The following is a 15,348-nucleotide window of genomic DNA, read 5'->3' on the forward strand; positions in this document are numbered from 1 at the left end:
GCCACGTGTGTTGCTGTGTACCTGGTCCAGTGTGTTCTCAACTTGGGTTGGAATGTCCCCATGCCGGTAACGGGTGGGGAATACAGTCAGTTGATGAGGATAAGAGCTACAGAAAATCGGAAGGATTTCACTGGTTGAAGTCTCCAGCTACCATAAAAACGGTCATGGGCCACAAGCCTGTTCTGAATTCCGCTTTGGCCAATCGACACTACATCAACTCAGCAGCAGTCCTTGTTAGTATAGTGGCCAGTATCTCCGCCTGTCACATGGAAGATTACGCGGTTCGATTCCCAGACGTGGAGTTCCTGTTTTGTGTGTCACGTTGAACCTTGAGCAGGGTTGCGGTTGCAACAACCAGTCCGGGAGAACAAGACCTCTATTCATCTTCTTCTCCAAGTGCTCAGCTGTGTTGTACAATCTGACAGTCCTTTGCTACCAAATCATTCCAGTCGTGGACAATGGAGCTGACAAGGAAAATGACAGCTGTGGGATTTCAACCAGTGGCTCCTGAGCGAAAGGAGCCTTAATCTGGTGCTTAAGACCACTCATCCACCCAACCCAAAATGGTGCCCTGATCAGGAAAAAACTGTGACCTTGTGAGGTTCGCTGACAACGGAGGACACTGAAATGGAGCCGCACAAAGGAGGGTACCTGCACTGTTTACGTGTCCGTCGACCAGGTAGACCGGGATTCGATTGGCGGACTTGGAATTGTTTTCATGTGCAGTGACAGCAGTTCACAGACAGCGCTGAAAGATGACCCGAACCGTTCGGCCGAGGACCAAGACAAATCCTATCTCCAGTCAAAACCTAACCAAATGTCAGTTCCCTGACCGGGAATCGAACAACGGCCACGGTGGTGAGAGCACCAAGTCCCAGCCACTAGACAACCAGGGACTGCATCGTGTCTGCACTCTGAAAGGCAGAGACTGTGTCGCTTTGACGTACTCCAGCAAAGGAACCAAAATAGTTCTGAGACTGGACCTTCTCTGCCAACACTGCATCAGCAGGGGAATTAGCTCAAATGGTAGAGCGCTCGCTTAGCATGTGAGAGGTAGCGGGATCAACGCCCGCATTCTCCATAAACTCCTTTGTTTTTTGATGAAATGTTCCCAAGTAGCGAATACTAATCCGGGCCCCAATCCCGATATCTAGGCCAAATACAGCCATAGGTATCACCCTAAACTGGATTCAGAGTCCAGAGTGCTAACCATGGAACCCTTTGTTTTGGATGTGACTGGCACCTTCTGGCGTAACAATGGAGGCTTTGCAAACCAGGACAACAACCTTACTCTCTGATGAGCGCAAAGTATTTTCGGGTACAATCCAGGGGTCTTGTGCTCTCATGGAAATGGCTGTTCTTTTCCAACAGGAGTTGAGATGAAACGTATTCAAATAGACACTCAAATGATCACTCAATCAGAATTACTCCGTTTGCCAATTTCAGACTGCGTGACAAAGACTCAAGTCCAACTCCATTGACAGGGAAGCGGAGGTCCTTCAGACAAGACGGTATTGCCATTCTTTGCCGGCAGACATAACACAAGAAACAGCTTGTCCTTCGAGCCGGACTTGAACCAGCGACCTAAGGATGCCAGCTTGAACCACTACAGTCCTCCGCTCTTCCAACTGAGCTATCGAAGGTCTTGTTGCTTTGGTGCGAATGAGTACAGCCAAGCGTTTGACAGCGTCTTCACTGTGTACTGCTTTCCTTTCCTTTCCTGAGACGCCGGATCCAGAATCTCTTCGAAGCCGTCCGGAAGTCCTTCTCCATGGCTTCTCCAAACTCCTCCCATGTCAGAGTTTTTGGCTCAGCGAATGCCAAAGCCGCGGACTGCTTGGCCTGTCGGTTCCTGTCAGCTGAAGTCCCATGAGCCAAAAAGGCCCAATAGAACTCCTTCAGCTTGACGGCATCCCTCACCAATGGTATCCACCAATGGGTTCTAGGATTACCGCCACGACAGGCCCTGACCACCTTAGGGCCACTGCCGCCTCGACAATGGAGGCACAGAACATCCCTGCCTCCCTCTGGATCTTGCAGGTCACTGGGAAGATATTCGGCTCGAAGGACCATTTGGTCCCGAACATGAAACTTTTGATCTGAGTGTCCCGGATTCAAGTCCCTGTTCAGGTGACCAGGTCTGAGGTCCTCTTGCAAACGCCTCCTTTGCCCTCAGAATACAAGGACAACAGGACAATACCTTGGTACTTTATGGAAACTACACGAGGAGCCGGGCTTTTAACTGGAACTGGAAAGACTTGCGGCCCCGCACTGTCAGAAGTGGGATTTGAACCCACGCCTCATTAGAGACTGCAACCTGAATGCAGCGCCTTCGACCGCTCGGCCATCCTGACCCTCCAGGTCTCGCTCCTTCTGTTCCCTGAGAAACTAGGTCAGCTGTGGAATTGATCAAACATCAGGATGGCCACATCAATAAAAACAGAACAAAAAATGATATCTAGAGCAGCAAAAGGCCTGATTAGCTCAGTCGGTAGAGTATGAGACTCTTAATCTCATTGTCGTGGGTTCGAGCCCCATATTGGGCGATTCAGCACTTTTATTGATACATCTGAAAGATATCTTTCCTGTTGAAAACTGTTCAACATGCAGAAAACATTTCATTCCAAATACACAAAAACAAGTCTTTTGACCAAAGGCCTGGGGGCTCACTTCGTAGGGCATCAGACTTTAAATCTGAGTGTCAAGAGTTCAAGTCCCTTCAGAGATCAAGCACAAGTCCTTGTTCCTATTTGTCACCTTAACTTTTTTTTGTAAAAGAAGGACTTGAATGGCCATGTTTCCACCCAGTTTCGAACCGGGGACCTTTTGCGTGTTAGGCAAACGTGATAACCGCTACACTATGGAAACCTGAAGGACGGGGCTTTTAAGGGGACTGAGCTCAATTTTATTCCACACATTAAAAATGTTACAAAAACAGGATTTTAATTTTCATTTAAAGAATACAGCCAGAGTCCGCCCGTTCCTCTCTCGGGCAAATAGAGAGATGCTGATGCATGCTTTTATTTCCAGTCGTATTGACTATTGCAATGCCCTGCTTTCTGGTCTTCCTAAAAGAAACATCACAAGTCTACAACTTTTACAGAACAACTTTTGCTGCACGTGTGCTGGCGAGGACCAGAAGGCAGGCGCATATTACACCGCTTCTAAAATCACTGCATTGGCTCCCTGTATGTTTCAGGATCCATTTGAAGGTTCTCTTAATGGTTTTTAAATGCCTTGGGGGTTGTGGGCCTTCTTATTTTTTCTGAATTTCTTTTACGTTATGAACCCTCGCGGTCCATCAGGTCATCCAACACCGACCTGTTATGTATTCCCAGCCCATCAGTCATCCGGGAAATATGGATTGTGTGTCCAAACTGGGGATGGATGCTCGTGTACACACCTTCAGACATCAAGCACATATCCTTGTTCCCATTTGTCATCTTGATTTTTTTGTAAAAGGAGGTCTTGGAAGGCCATGTTTCCACCCAGTTCCGAACTGGGGACCTTTTGCGTGTGAGGCAAACGTGATAACCACTACACTATGGAAACCTGAAGGACGGGGCTTTTAAGGGGACTGGTGAAGTCACAGAGCAGTTGCCAAACAATGAAACACGACGATGTGTCCAAAGTGGGGGCAGATTGACAATTGTCCAAATGGACAAAGATTTCTCCTTTGTAGGGAAAATTGTTCCAGAAATAATGGGCTTTTCTTCAACAAAACAAGACATCACAATCGCGGCTTGAAAGAAACACCTTAGCCACCCTCGGGGTCACTTTGATATCTTGGTGGACTCAACTTGTGCCCTTGGAGTCAATGGTTTGTAACCTCCTCTAACATTGTCTGGATGGCTGGATGTCTGGCCTTTTGAAGAATGAAGCTAAGGTCCTTTCAGCCAGCCAATAAGCCTTTTCAAACTATTTGCCAAGTCACAACATAAACAGGGATTTTTCTGAAAACCGGTCTTGAACCAGGGACCTTTAGAACTTCAGTCTAACGTTCTCCTAAGTGAGTATTTCAGCTTCTAAGGTGGTGTTCTGCTTTTTCAGTCGTGGGTAAAAGTGGGGGCAGGGTGAAACTGTGTCTGTGCCACGTGTGTTGCTGTGTACCTGGTCCAGTGTGTTCTCAACTTGGGTTGGAATGTCCCCATGCCGGTAACGGGTGGGGAATACAGTCAGTTGATGAGGATAAGAGCTACAGAAAATCGGAAGGATTTCACTGGTTGAAGTCTCCAGCTACCATAAAAACGGTCATGGGCCACAAGCCTGTTCTGAATTCCGCTTTGGCCAATCGACACTACATCAACTCAGCAGCAGTCCTTGTTAGTATAGTGGCCAGTATCTCCGCCTGTCACATGGAAGATTACGCGGTTCGATTCCCAGACGTGGAGTTCCTGTTTTGTGTGTCACGTTGAACCTTGAGCAGGGTTGCGGTTGCAACAACCAGTCCGGGAGAACAAGACCTCTATTCATCTTCTTCTCCAAGTGCTCAGCTGTGTTGTACAATCTGACAGTCCTTTGCTACCAAATCATTCCAGTCGTGGACAATGGAGCTGACAAGGAAAATGACAGCTGTGGGATTTCAACCAGTGGCTCCTGAGCGAAAGGAGCCTTAATCTGGTGCTTCAGACCACTCATCCACCCAACCCAAAATGGTGCCCTGATCAGGAAAAAACTGTGACCTTGTGAGGTTCGCTGACAACGGAGGACACTGAAATGGAGCCGCACAAAGGAGGGTACCTGCACTGTTTACGTGTCCGTCGACCAGGTAGACCGGGATTCGATTGGCGGACTTGGAATTGTTTTCATGTGCAGTGACAGCAGTTCACAGACAGCGCTGAAAGATGACCCGAACCGTTCGGCCGAGGACCAAGACAAATCCTATCTCCAGTCAAAACCTAACCAAATGTCAGTTCCCTGACCGGGAATCGAACAACGGCCGCGGTGGTGAGAGCACCAAGTCCCAGCCACTAGACAACCAGGGACTGCATCGTGTCTGCACTCTGAAAGGCAGAGACTGTGTCGCTTTGACGTACTCCAGCAAAGGAACCAAAATAGTTCTGAGACTGGACCTTCTCTGCCAACACTGCATCAGCAGGGGAATTAGCTCAAATAAACGCCCGCATTCTCCATAAACTCCTTTGTTTTTTGATGAAATGTTCCCAAGTAGCGAATACTAATCCGGGCCCCAATCCCGATATCTAGGCCAAATACAGCCATAGGTATCACCCTAAACTGGATTCAGAGTCCAGAGTGCTAACCATTACACCATGGAACCCTTTGTTTTGGATGTGACTGGCACCTTCTGGCGTAACAATGGAGGTTTTGCAAACCAGGACAACAACCTTACTCTCTGATGAGCGCAAAGTATTTCCGGGTACAATCCAGGGGTCTTGTGCTCTCATGGAAATGGCTGTTCTTTTCCAACAGGAGTTGAGATGAAACGTATTCAAATAGACACTCAAATGATCACTCAATCAGAATTACTCCGTTTGCCAATTTCAGACTGCGTGACAAAGACTCAAGTCCAACTCCATTGACAGGGAAGCGGAGGTCCTTCAGACAAGACGGTATTGCCATTCTTTGCCGGCAGACATAACACAAGAAACAGCTTGTCCTTCGAGCCGGACTTGAACCAGCGACCTAAGGATGCCAGCTTGAACCACTACAGTCCTCCGCTCTTCCAACTGAGCTATCGAAGGTCTTGTTGCTTTGGTGCGAATGAGTACAGCCAAGCGTTTGACAGCGTCTTCACTGTGTACTGCTTTCCTTTCCTGAGACGCCGGATCCAGAATCTCTTCGAAGCCGTCCGGAAGTCCTTCTCCATGGCTTCTCCAAACTCCTCCCATGTCAGAGTTTTTGGCTCAGCGAATGCCAAAGCCGCCGACCGCTTGGCCTGTCGGTTCCTGTCAGCTGAAGTCCCATGAGCCAAAAAGGCCCAATAGAACTCCTTCAGCTTGACGGCATCCCTCACCAATGGTATCCACCAATGGGTTCTAGGATTACCGCCACGACAGGCCCTGACCACCTTAGGGCCACTGCCGCCTCGACAATGGAGGCACAGAACATCCCTGCCTCCCTCTGGATCTTGCAGGTCACTGGGAAGATATTCGGCTCGAAGGACCATTTGGTCCCGAACATGAAACTTTTGATCTGAGTGTCCCGGATTCAAGTCCCTGTTCAGGTGACCAGGTCTGAGGTCCTCTTGCAAACGCCTCCTTTGCCCTCAGAATACAAGGACAACAGGACAATACCTTGGTACTTTATGGAAACTACACGAGGAGCCAGGCTTTTAACTGGAACTGGAAAGACTTGCGGCCCCGCACTGTCAGAAGTGGGATTTGAACCCACGCCTCATTAGAGACTGCAACCTGAATGCAGCGCCTTCGACCGCTCGGCCATCCTGACCCTCCAGGTCTCGCTCCTTCTGTTCCCTGAGAAACTAGGTCAGCTGTGGAATTGATCAAACATCAGGATGGCCACATCAATAAAAACAGAACAAAAAATGATATCTAGAGCAGCAAAAGGCCTGATTAGCTCAGTCGGTAGAGCATGAGACTCTTAATCTCATTGTCGTGGGTTCGAGCCCCATATTGGGCGATTCAGCACTTTTATTGATACATCTGAAAGATATCTTTCCTGTTGAAAACTGTTCAACATGCAGAAAACATTTCATTCCAAATACACAAAAACAAGTCTTTTGACCAAAGGCCTGGGGGCTCACTTCGTAGGGCATCAGACTTTAAATCTGAGTGTCAAGAGTTCAAGTCCCTTCAGAGATCAAGCACAAGTCCTTGTTCCTATTTGTCACCTTAACTTTTTTTTGTAAAAGAAGGACTTGAATGGCCATGTTTCCACCCAGTTTCGAACCGGGGACCTTTTGCGTGTTAGGCAAACGTGATAACCGCTACACTATGGAAACCTGAAGGACGGGGCTTTTAAGGGGACTGAGCTCAATTTTATTCCACACATTAAAAATGTTACAAAAACAGGATTTTATTTTTCATTTAAAGAATACAGCCAGAGTCCGCCCGTTCCTCTCTCGGGCAAATAGAGAGATGCTGATGCATGCTTTTATTTCCAGTCGTATTGACTATTGCAATGCCCTGCTTTCTGGTCTTCCTAAAAGAAACATCACAAGTCTACAACTTTTACAGAACAACTTTTGCTGCACGTGTGCTGGCGAGGACCAGAAGGCAGGCGCATATTACACCGCTTCTAAAATCACTGCATTGGCTCCCTGTATGTTTCAGGATCCATTTGAAGGTTCTCTTAATGGTTTTTAAATGCCTTGGGGGTTGTGGGCCTTCTTATTTTTTCTGAATTTCTTTTACGTTATGAACCCTCGCGGTCCATCAGGTCATCCAACACCGACCTGTTATGTATTCCCAGCCCATCAGTCATCCGGGAAATATGGATTGTGTGTCCAAACTGGGGATGGATGCTCGTGTACACACCTTCAGACATCAAGCACATATCCTTGTTCCCATTTGTCATCTTGATTTTTTTGTAAAAGGAGGTCTTGGAAGGCCATGTTTCCACCCAGTTCCGAACTGGGGACCTTTTGCGTGTGAGGCAAACGTGATAACCACTACACTATGGAAACCTGAAGGACGGGGCTTTTAAGGGGACTGGTGAAGTCACAGAGCAGTTGCCAAACAATGAAACACGACGATGTGTCCAAAGTGGGGGCAGATTGACAATTGTCCAAATGGACAAAGATTTCTCCTTTGTAGGGAAAATTGTTCCAGAAATAATGGGCTTTTCTTCAACAAAACAAGACATCACAATCGCGGCTTGAAAGAAACACCTTAGCCACCCTCGGGGTCACTTTGATATCTTGGTGGACTCAACTTGTGCCCTTGGAGTCAATGGTTTGTAACCTCCTCTAACATTGTCTGGATGGCTGGATGTCTGGCCTTTTGAAGAATGAAGCTAAGGTCCTTTCAGCCAGCCAATAAGCCTTTTCAAACTATTTGCCAAGTCACAACATAAACAGGGATTTTTCTGAAAACCGGTCTTGAACCAGGGACCTTTAGAACTTCAGTCTAACGTTCTCCTAAGTGAGTATTTCAGCTTCTAAGGTGGTGTTCTGCTTTTTCAGTCGTGGGTAAAAGTGGGGGCAGGGTGAAACTGTGTCTGTGCCACGTGTGTTGCTGTGTACCTGGTCCAGTGTGTTCTCAACTTGGGTTGGAATGTCCCCATGCCGGTAACGGGTGGGGAATACAGTCAGTTGATGAGGATAAGAGCTACAGAAAATCGGAAGGATTTCACTGGTTGAAGTCTCCAGCTACCATAAAAACGGTCATGGGCCACAAGCCTGTTCTGAATTCCGCTTTGGCCAATCGACACTACATCAACTCAGCAGCAGTCCTTGTTAGTATAGTGGCCAGTATCTCCGCCTGTCACATGGAAGATTACGCGGTTCGATTCCCAGACGTGGAGTTCCTGTTTTGTGTGTCACGTTGAACCTTGAGCAGGGTTGCGGTTGCAACAACCAGTCCGGGAGAACAAGACCTCTATTCATCTTCTTCTCCAAGTGCTCAGCTGTGTTGTACAATCTGACAGTCCTTTGCTACCAAATCATTCCAGTCGTGGACAATGGAGCTGACAAGGAAAATGACAGCTGTGGGATTTCAACCAGTGGCTCCTGAGCGAAAGGAGCCTTAATCTGGTGCTTCAGACCACTCATCCACCCAACCCAAAATGGTGCCCTGATCAGGAAAAAACTGTGACCTTGTGAGGTTCGCTGACAACGGAGGACACTGAAATGGAGCCGCACAAAGGAGGGTACCTGCACTGTTTACGTGTCCGTCGACCAGGTAGACCGGGATTCGATTGGCGGACTTGGAATTGTTTTCATGTGCAGTGACAGCAGTTCACAGACAGCGCTGAAAGATGACCCGAACCGTTCGGCCGAGGACCAAGACAAATCCTATCTCCAGTCAAAACCTAACCAAATGTCAGTTCCCTGACCGGGAATCGAACAACGGCCGCGGTGGTGAGAGCACCAAGTCCCAGCCACTAGACAACCAGGGACTGCATCGTGTCTGCACTCTGAAAGGCAGAGACTGTGTCGCTTTGACGTACTCCAGCAAAGGAACCAAAATAGTTCTGAGACTGGACCTTCTCTGCCAACACTGCATCAGCAGGGGAATTAGCTCAAATGGTAGAGCGCTCGCTTAGCATGTGAGAGGTAGCGGGATCAACGCCCGCATTCTCCATAAACTCCTTTGTTTTTTGATGAAATGTTCCCAAGTAGCGAATACTAATCCGGGCCCCAATCCCGATATCTAGGCCAAATACAGCCATAGGTATCACCCTAAACTGGATTCAGAGTCCAGAGTGCTAACCATTACACCATGGAACCCTTTGTTTTGGATGTGACTGGCACCTTCTGGCATAACAATGGAGGCTCTGCAAACCAGGACAACAACCTTACTCTCTGATGAGCGCAAAGTATTTCCGGGTACAATCCAGGGGTCTTGTGCTCTCATGGAAATGGCTGTTCTTTTCCAACAGGAGTTGAGATGAAACGTATTCAAATAGACACTCAAATGATCACTCAATCAGAATTACTCCGTTTGCCAATTTCAGACTGCGTGACAAAGACTCAAGTCCAACTCCATTGACAGGGAAGCGGAGGTCCTTCCATTCCTGCCAGTCCTGCCATTCTTTGCCGGCAGACATAACACAAGAAACAGCTTGTCCTTCGAGCCGGACTTGAACCAGCGACCTAAGGATGCCAGCTTGAACCACTACAGACCTCCGCTCTTCCAACTGAGCTATCGAAGGTCTTGTTGCTTTGGTGCGAATGAGTACAGCCAAGCGTTTGACAGCGTCTTCACTGTGTACTGCTTTCCTTTCCTGAGACGCCGGATCCAGAATCTCTTCGAAGCCGTCCGGAAGTCCTTCTCCATGGCTTCTCCAAACTCCTCCCATGTCAGAGTTTTTGGCTCAGCGAATGCCAAAGCCGCGGACCGCTTGGCCTGTCGGTTCCTGTCAGCTGAAGTCCCATGAGCCAAAAAGGCCCAATAGAACTCCTTCAGCTTGACGGCATCCCTCACCAATGGTATCCACCAACGGGTTCTAGGATTACCGCCACGACAGGCCCTGACCACCTTAGGGCCACTGCCGCCTCGACAATGGAGGCACAGAACATCCCTGCCTCCCTCTGGATCTTGCAGGTCACTGGGAAGATATTCGGCTCGAAGGACCATTTGGTCCCGAACATGAAACTTTTGATCTGAGTGTCCCGGATTCAAGTCCCTGTTCAGGTGACCAGGTCTGAGGTCCTCTTGCAAACGCCTCCTTTGCCCTCAGAATACAAGGACAACAGGACAATACCTTGGTACTTTATGGAAACTACACGAGGAGCCGGGCTTTTAACTGGAACTGGAAAGACTTGCGGCCCCGCACTGTCAGAAGTGGGATTTGAACCCACGCCTCATTAGAGACTGCAACCTGAATGCAGCGCCTTCGACCGCTCGGCCATCCTGACCCTCCAGGTCTCGCTCCTTCTGTTCCCTGAGAAACTAGGTCAGCTGTGGAATTGATCAAACATCAGGATGGCCACATCAATAAAAACAGAACAAAAAATGATATCTAGAGCAGCAAAAGGCCTGATTAGCTCAGTCGGTAGAGCATGAGACTCTTAATCTCAAGGTCGTTGGTTCGAGCCCCATATTGGGCGATTCAGCACTTTTATTGATACATCTGAAAGATATCTTTCCTGTTGAAAACTGTTCAACATGCAGAAAACATTTCATTCCAAATACACAAAAACAAGTCTTTTGACCAAAGGCCTGGGGGCTCACTTCGTAGGGCATCAGACTTTAAATCTGAGTGTCAAGAGTTCAAGTCCCTTCAGAGATCAAGCACAAGTCCTTGTTCCTATTTGTCACCTTAACTTTTTTTTGTAAAAGAAGGACTTGAATGGCCATGTTTCCACCCAGTTTCGAACTGGGGACCTTTTGCGTGTTAGGCAAACGTGATAACCGCTACACTATGGAAACCTGAAGGAAGGGGCTTTTAAGGGGACTGAGCTCAATTTTATTCCACACATTAAAAATGTTACAAAAACAGGATTTTATTTTTCATTTAAAGAATACAGCCAGAGTCCGCCCGTTCCTCTCTCGGGCAAATAGAGAGATGATGATGCATGCTTTTATTTCCAGTCGTATTGACTATTGCAATGCCCTGCTTTCTGGTCTTCCTAAAAGAAACATCACAAGTCTACAACTTTTACAGAACAACGTTTGCTGCACGTGTGCTGACGAGGACCAGAAGGCAGGCGCATATTACACCGCTTCTAAAATCACTGCATTGGCTCCCTGTATGTTTCAGGATCCATTTGAAGGTTCTCTTAATGGTTTTTAAATGCCTTGGGGGTTGTGGGCTTTCTTATTTTTTCTGAATTTCTTTTACGTTATGAACCCTTGCGGTCCATCAGGTCCTCCAACACCGACCTGTTATGTATTCCCAGCCCATCAGTCATCCGGGAAATATGGATTGTGTGTCCAAACTGGGGATGGATGCTCGTGTACACACCTTCAGACATCAAGCACATATCCTTGTTCCCATTTGTCATCTTGATTTTTTTGTAAAAGGAGGTCTTGGAAGCCCATGTTTCCACCCAGTTTCGAACTGGGGACCTTTTGCGTGTGAGGCAAACGTGATAACCACTACACTATGGAAACCTGGCGGACGGGGCTTTTAAGGGGACTGGTGAAGTCACAGAGCAGTTGCCAAACAATGAAACACGACGATGTGTCCAAAGTGGGGGCAGATTGACAATTGTCCAAATGGACAAAGATTTCTCCTTTGTAGGGAAAATTGTTCCAGAAATAATGGGCTTTTCTTCAACAAAACAAGACATCACAATCGCGGCTTGAAAGAAACACCTTAGCCACCCTCGGGGTCACTTTGATATCTTGGTGGACTCAACTTGTGCCCTTGGAGTCAATGGTTTGTAACCTCCTCTAACATTGTCTGGATGGCTGGATGTCTGGCCTTTTGAAGAATGAAGCTAAGGTCCTTTCAGCCAGCCAATAAGCCTTTTCAAACTATTTGCCAAGTCACAACATAAACAGGGATTTTTCTGAAAACCGGTCTTGAACCAGGGACCTTTAGAACTTCAGTCTAACGTTCTCCTAAGTGAGTATTTCAGCTTCTAAGGTGGTGTTCTGCTTTTTCAGTCGTGGGTAAAAGTGGGGGCAGGGTGAAGCTGTGTCTGTGCCACGTGTGTTGCTGTGTACCTGGTCCAGTGTGTTCTCAACTTGGGTTGGAATGTCCCCATGCCGGTAACGGGTGGGGAATACAGTCCGTTGATGAGGATAAGAGCTACAGAAAATCGGAAGGATTTCACTGGTTGAAGTCTCCAGCTACCATAAAAACGGTCATGGGCCACAAGCCTGTTCTGAATTCCGCTTTGGCCAATCTACACTACATCAACTCAGCAGCAGTCCTTGTTAGTATAGTGGCCAGTATCTCCCCCTGTCACATGGAAGATTACGCGGTTCGATTCCCAGATGTGGAGTTCCTGTTTTGTGTGTCACGTTGAACCTTGAGCAGGGTTGCGGTTGCAACAACCAGTCCGGGAGAACAAGACCTCTATTCATCTTCTTCTCCAAGTGCTCAGCTGTGTTGTACAATCTGACAGTCCTTTGCTACCAAATCATTCCAGTCGTGGATAATGGAGCTGACAAGGAAAATGACAGCTGTGGGATTTCAACCAGTGGCTCCTGAGCGAAAGGAGCCTTAATCTGGTGCTTCAGACCACTCATCCACCCAACCCAAAACAGTGCCCTGATCAGGAAAAAACTGTGACCTTGTGGGGTTCGCTGACAACGGAGGACACTGAAATGGAGCCGCACAAAGGAGGGTACCTGCACTGTTTACGTGTCCGTCGACCAGGTAGACCGGGATTCGATTGGCGGACTTGGAATTGTTTTCATGTGCAGTGACAGCAGTTCACAGACAGCGCTGAAAGATGACCCGAACCGTTCGGCCGAGGACCAAGACAAATCCTATCTCCAGTCAAAACCTAACCAAATGTCAGTTCCCTGACCGGGAATCGAACAACGGCCGCGGTGGTGAGAGCACCAAGTCCCAGCCACTAGACAACCAGGGACTGCATCATGTCTGCACTCTGAAAGGCAGAGACTGTGTCGCTTTGACGTACTCCAGCAAAGGAACCAAAATAGTTCTGAGACTGGACCTTCTCTGCCAACACTGCATCAGCAGGGGAATTAGCTCAAATGGTAGAGCGCTCGCTTAGCATGTGAGAGGTAGCGGGATCAACGCCCGCATTCTCCATAAACTCCTTTGTTTTTTGATGAAATGTTCCCAAGTAGTGAATACTAATCCGGGCCCCAATCCCGATATCTAGGCCAAATACAGCCATAGGTATCACCCTAAACTGGATTCAGAGTCCAGAGTGCTAACCATTACACCATGGAACCCTTTGTTTTGGATGTGACTGGCACCTTCTGGCGTAACAATGGAGGCTTTGCAAACCAGGACAACAACTTTACTCTCTGATGAGCGCAAAGTATTTTCGGGTACAATCCAGGGGTCTTGTGCTCTCATGGAAATGGCTGTTCTTTTCCAACAGGAGTTGAGATGAAACGTATTCAAATAGACACTCAAATGATCACTCAATCAGAATTACTCCATTTGCCAATTTCAGACTGCGTGACAAAGACTCAAGTCCAACTCCATTGACAGGGAAGCGGAGGTCCTTCAGACAAGACGGTATTGCCATTCTTTGCCGGCAGACATAACACAAGAAACAGCTTGTCCTTCGAGCCGGACTTGAACCAGCGACCTAAGGATGCCAGCTTGAACCACTACAGTCCTCCGCTCTTCCAACTGAGCTATCGAAGGTCTTGTTGCTTTGGTGCGAATGAGTACAGCCAAGCGTTTGACAGCGTCTTCACTGTGTACTGCTTTCCTTTCCTGAGACGCCGGATCCAGAATCTCTTCGAAGCCGTCCAGAAGTCCTTCTCCATGGCTTCTCCAAACTCCTCCCATGTCAGAGTTTTTGGCTCAGCGAATGCCAAAGCCGCGGACCGCTTGGCCTGTCGGTTCCTGTCAGCTGAAGTCCCATGAGCCAAAAAGGCCCAATAGAACTCCTTCAGCTTGACGGCATCCCTCACCAATGGTATCCACCAACGGGTTCTAGGATTACCGCCACGACAGGCCCTGACCACCTTAGGGCCACTGCCGCCTCGACAATGGAGGCACAGAACATCCCTGCCTCCCTCTGGATCTTGCAGGTCACTGGGAAGATATTCGGCTCAAAGGACCATTTGGTCCCGAACATGAAACTTTTGATCTGAGTGTCCCGGATTCAAGTCCCTGTTCAGGTGACCAGGTCTGAGGTCCTCTTGCAAACGCCTCCTTTGCCCTCAGAATACAAGGACAACACCTTGGTACTTTATGGAAACTACATGAGGAGCCGGGCTTTTAACTGGAACTGGAAAGACTTGCGGCCCCGCACTGTCAGAAGTGGGATTTGAACCCACGCCTCATTAGAGACTGCAACCTGAATGCAGCGCCTTCGACCGCTCGGCCATCCTGACCCTCCAGGTCTCGCTCCTTCTGTTCCCTGAGAAACTAGGTCAGCTGTGGAATTGATCAAACATCAGGATGGCCACATCAATAAAAACAGAACAAAAAATGATATCTAAAGCAGCAAAAGGCCTGATTAGCTCAGTCGGTAGAGCATGAGACTCTTAATCTCATGGTCGTGGGTTCGAGCCCCATATTGGGCGATTCAGCACTTTTATTGATACATCTGAAAGATATCTTTCCTGTTGAAAACTGTTCAACATGCAGAAAACATTTCATTCCAAATACACAAAAACAAGTCTTTTGACCAAAGGCCTGGGGGCTCACTTCGTAGGGCATCAGACCTTAAATCTGAGTGTCAAGAGTTCAAGTCCCTTCAGAGATCAAGCACAAGTCCTTGTTCCTATTTGTCACCTTAACTTTTTTTTGTAAAAGAAGGACTTGAATGGCCATGTTTCCACCCAGTTTCGAACTGGGGACCTTTTGCGTGTTAGGCAAACGTGATAACCGCTACACTATTGTTAGGGTTAAACCCAGAACATTATCACCAACTGTGAAAGAAGACACAAAGACGTGAGATATAGGCTTGCAAGGAGAGTGATCAGAGACTGTTCAGTAACATTCATCCAATCTACTCTGAAAACAGTCTCTGCTCTCCTTCTTTTTATTAATTAGAGTTTAGGTGTGCCCTATTACATAGGTCTCAATCGTCTAAGGGAGGGGGAACAGTTCACACGGTTGAGACTGGTTTCAACATCAAGCATATTTTGAGAA

General features: G+C 47.9%; 17 non-coding genes across 17 annotated transcripts; 2 read left to right on the plus strand and 15 right to left on the minus strand.

Annotated features, from left to right (window-relative positions):
• Positions 1 to 1,556: 1,556 nt before the first annotated feature.
• On the minus strand, positions 1,557 to 1,643 carry trnay-gua (transfer RNA tyrosine (anticodon GUA)). The gene is given in 2 exon segments: positions 1,557 to 1,592; positions 1,607 to 1,643. It is a non-coding gene; the product is annotated as a tRNA-Tyr (tRNA).
• A 629-nt stretch (positions 1,644 to 2,272) lies between these two features.
• trnal-cag (transfer RNA leucine (anticodon CAG)) lies at positions 2,273 to 2,354 on the minus strand. The gene has a single exon. It is a non-coding gene; the product is annotated as a tRNA-Leu (tRNA).
• A 441-nt stretch (positions 2,355 to 2,795) lies between these two features.
• trnav-aac (transfer RNA valine (anticodon AAC)) lies at positions 2,796 to 2,868 on the minus strand. The gene has a single exon. It is a non-coding gene; the product is annotated as a tRNA-Val (tRNA).
• A 611-nt stretch (positions 2,869 to 3,479) lies between these two features.
• On the minus strand, positions 3,480 to 3,552 carry trnav-cac (transfer RNA valine (anticodon CAC)). Its single transcript has one exon. It is a non-coding gene; the product is annotated as a tRNA-Val (tRNA).
• A 2,063-nt stretch (positions 3,553 to 5,615) lies between these two features.
• trnay-gua (transfer RNA tyrosine (anticodon GUA)) lies at positions 5,616 to 5,702 on the minus strand. The gene is given in 2 exon segments: positions 5,616 to 5,651; positions 5,666 to 5,702. It is a non-coding gene; the product is annotated as a tRNA-Tyr (tRNA).
• Positions 5,703 to 6,326: 624 nt separating this feature from the next.
• Positions 6,327 to 6,408, minus strand: trnal-cag (transfer RNA leucine (anticodon CAG)). The gene has a single exon. It is a non-coding gene; the product is annotated as a tRNA-Leu (tRNA).
• Positions 6,409 to 6,527: 119 nt separating this feature from the next.
• trnak-cuu (transfer RNA lysine (anticodon CUU)) lies at positions 6,528 to 6,600 on the plus strand. Its single transcript has one exon. It is a non-coding gene; the product is annotated as a tRNA-Lys (tRNA).
• Positions 6,601 to 6,849: 249 nt separating this feature from the next.
• trnav-aac (transfer RNA valine (anticodon AAC)) lies at positions 6,850 to 6,922 on the minus strand. The gene has a single exon. It is a non-coding gene; the product is annotated as a tRNA-Val (tRNA).
• A 611-nt stretch (positions 6,923 to 7,533) lies between these two features.
• Positions 7,534 to 7,606, minus strand: trnav-cac (transfer RNA valine (anticodon CAC)). The gene has a single exon. It is a non-coding gene; the product is annotated as a tRNA-Val (tRNA).
• Positions 7,607 to 9,708: 2,102 nt separating this feature from the next.
• Positions 9,709 to 9,795, minus strand: trnay-gua (transfer RNA tyrosine (anticodon GUA)). The gene is given in 2 exon segments: positions 9,709 to 9,744; positions 9,759 to 9,795. It is a non-coding gene; the product is annotated as a tRNA-Tyr (tRNA).
• A 624-nt stretch (positions 9,796 to 10,419) lies between these two features.
• trnal-cag (transfer RNA leucine (anticodon CAG)) lies at positions 10,420 to 10,501 on the minus strand. Its single transcript has one exon. It is a non-coding gene; the product is annotated as a tRNA-Leu (tRNA).
• A 441-nt stretch (positions 10,502 to 10,942) lies between these two features.
• Positions 10,943 to 11,015, minus strand: trnav-aac (transfer RNA valine (anticodon AAC)). The gene has a single exon. It is a non-coding gene; the product is annotated as a tRNA-Val (tRNA).
• Positions 11,016 to 11,626: 611 nt separating this feature from the next.
• On the minus strand, positions 11,627 to 11,699 carry trnav-cac (transfer RNA valine (anticodon CAC)). Its single transcript has one exon. It is a non-coding gene; the product is annotated as a tRNA-Val (tRNA).
• Positions 11,700 to 13,800: 2,101 nt separating this feature from the next.
• On the minus strand, positions 13,801 to 13,887 carry trnay-gua (transfer RNA tyrosine (anticodon GUA)). Its single transcript is given in 2 exon segments — positions 13,801 to 13,836; positions 13,851 to 13,887. It is a non-coding gene; the product is annotated as a tRNA-Tyr (tRNA).
• A 616-nt stretch (positions 13,888 to 14,503) lies between these two features.
• Positions 14,504 to 14,585, minus strand: trnal-cag (transfer RNA leucine (anticodon CAG)). The gene has a single exon. It is a non-coding gene; the product is annotated as a tRNA-Leu (tRNA).
• A 119-nt stretch (positions 14,586 to 14,704) lies between these two features.
• Positions 14,705 to 14,777, plus strand: trnak-cuu (transfer RNA lysine (anticodon CUU)). The gene has a single exon. It is a non-coding gene; the product is annotated as a tRNA-Lys (tRNA).
• Positions 14,778 to 15,026: 249 nt separating this feature from the next.
• trnav-aac (transfer RNA valine (anticodon AAC)) lies at positions 15,027 to 15,096 on the minus strand. The gene has a single exon. It is a non-coding gene; the product is annotated as a tRNA-Val (tRNA).
• Between the last annotated feature and the right edge of the window lie 252 nt (positions 15,097 to 15,348).

This window comes from Doryrhamphus excisus, chromosome 2 (assembly GCF_030265055.1).
Source record: "Doryrhamphus excisus isolate RoL2022-K1 chromosome 2, RoL_Dexc_1.0, whole genome shotgun sequence".
NCBI lineage: Eukaryota > Metazoa > Chordata > Actinopteri > Syngnathiformes > Syngnathidae > Doryrhamphus > Doryrhamphus excisus.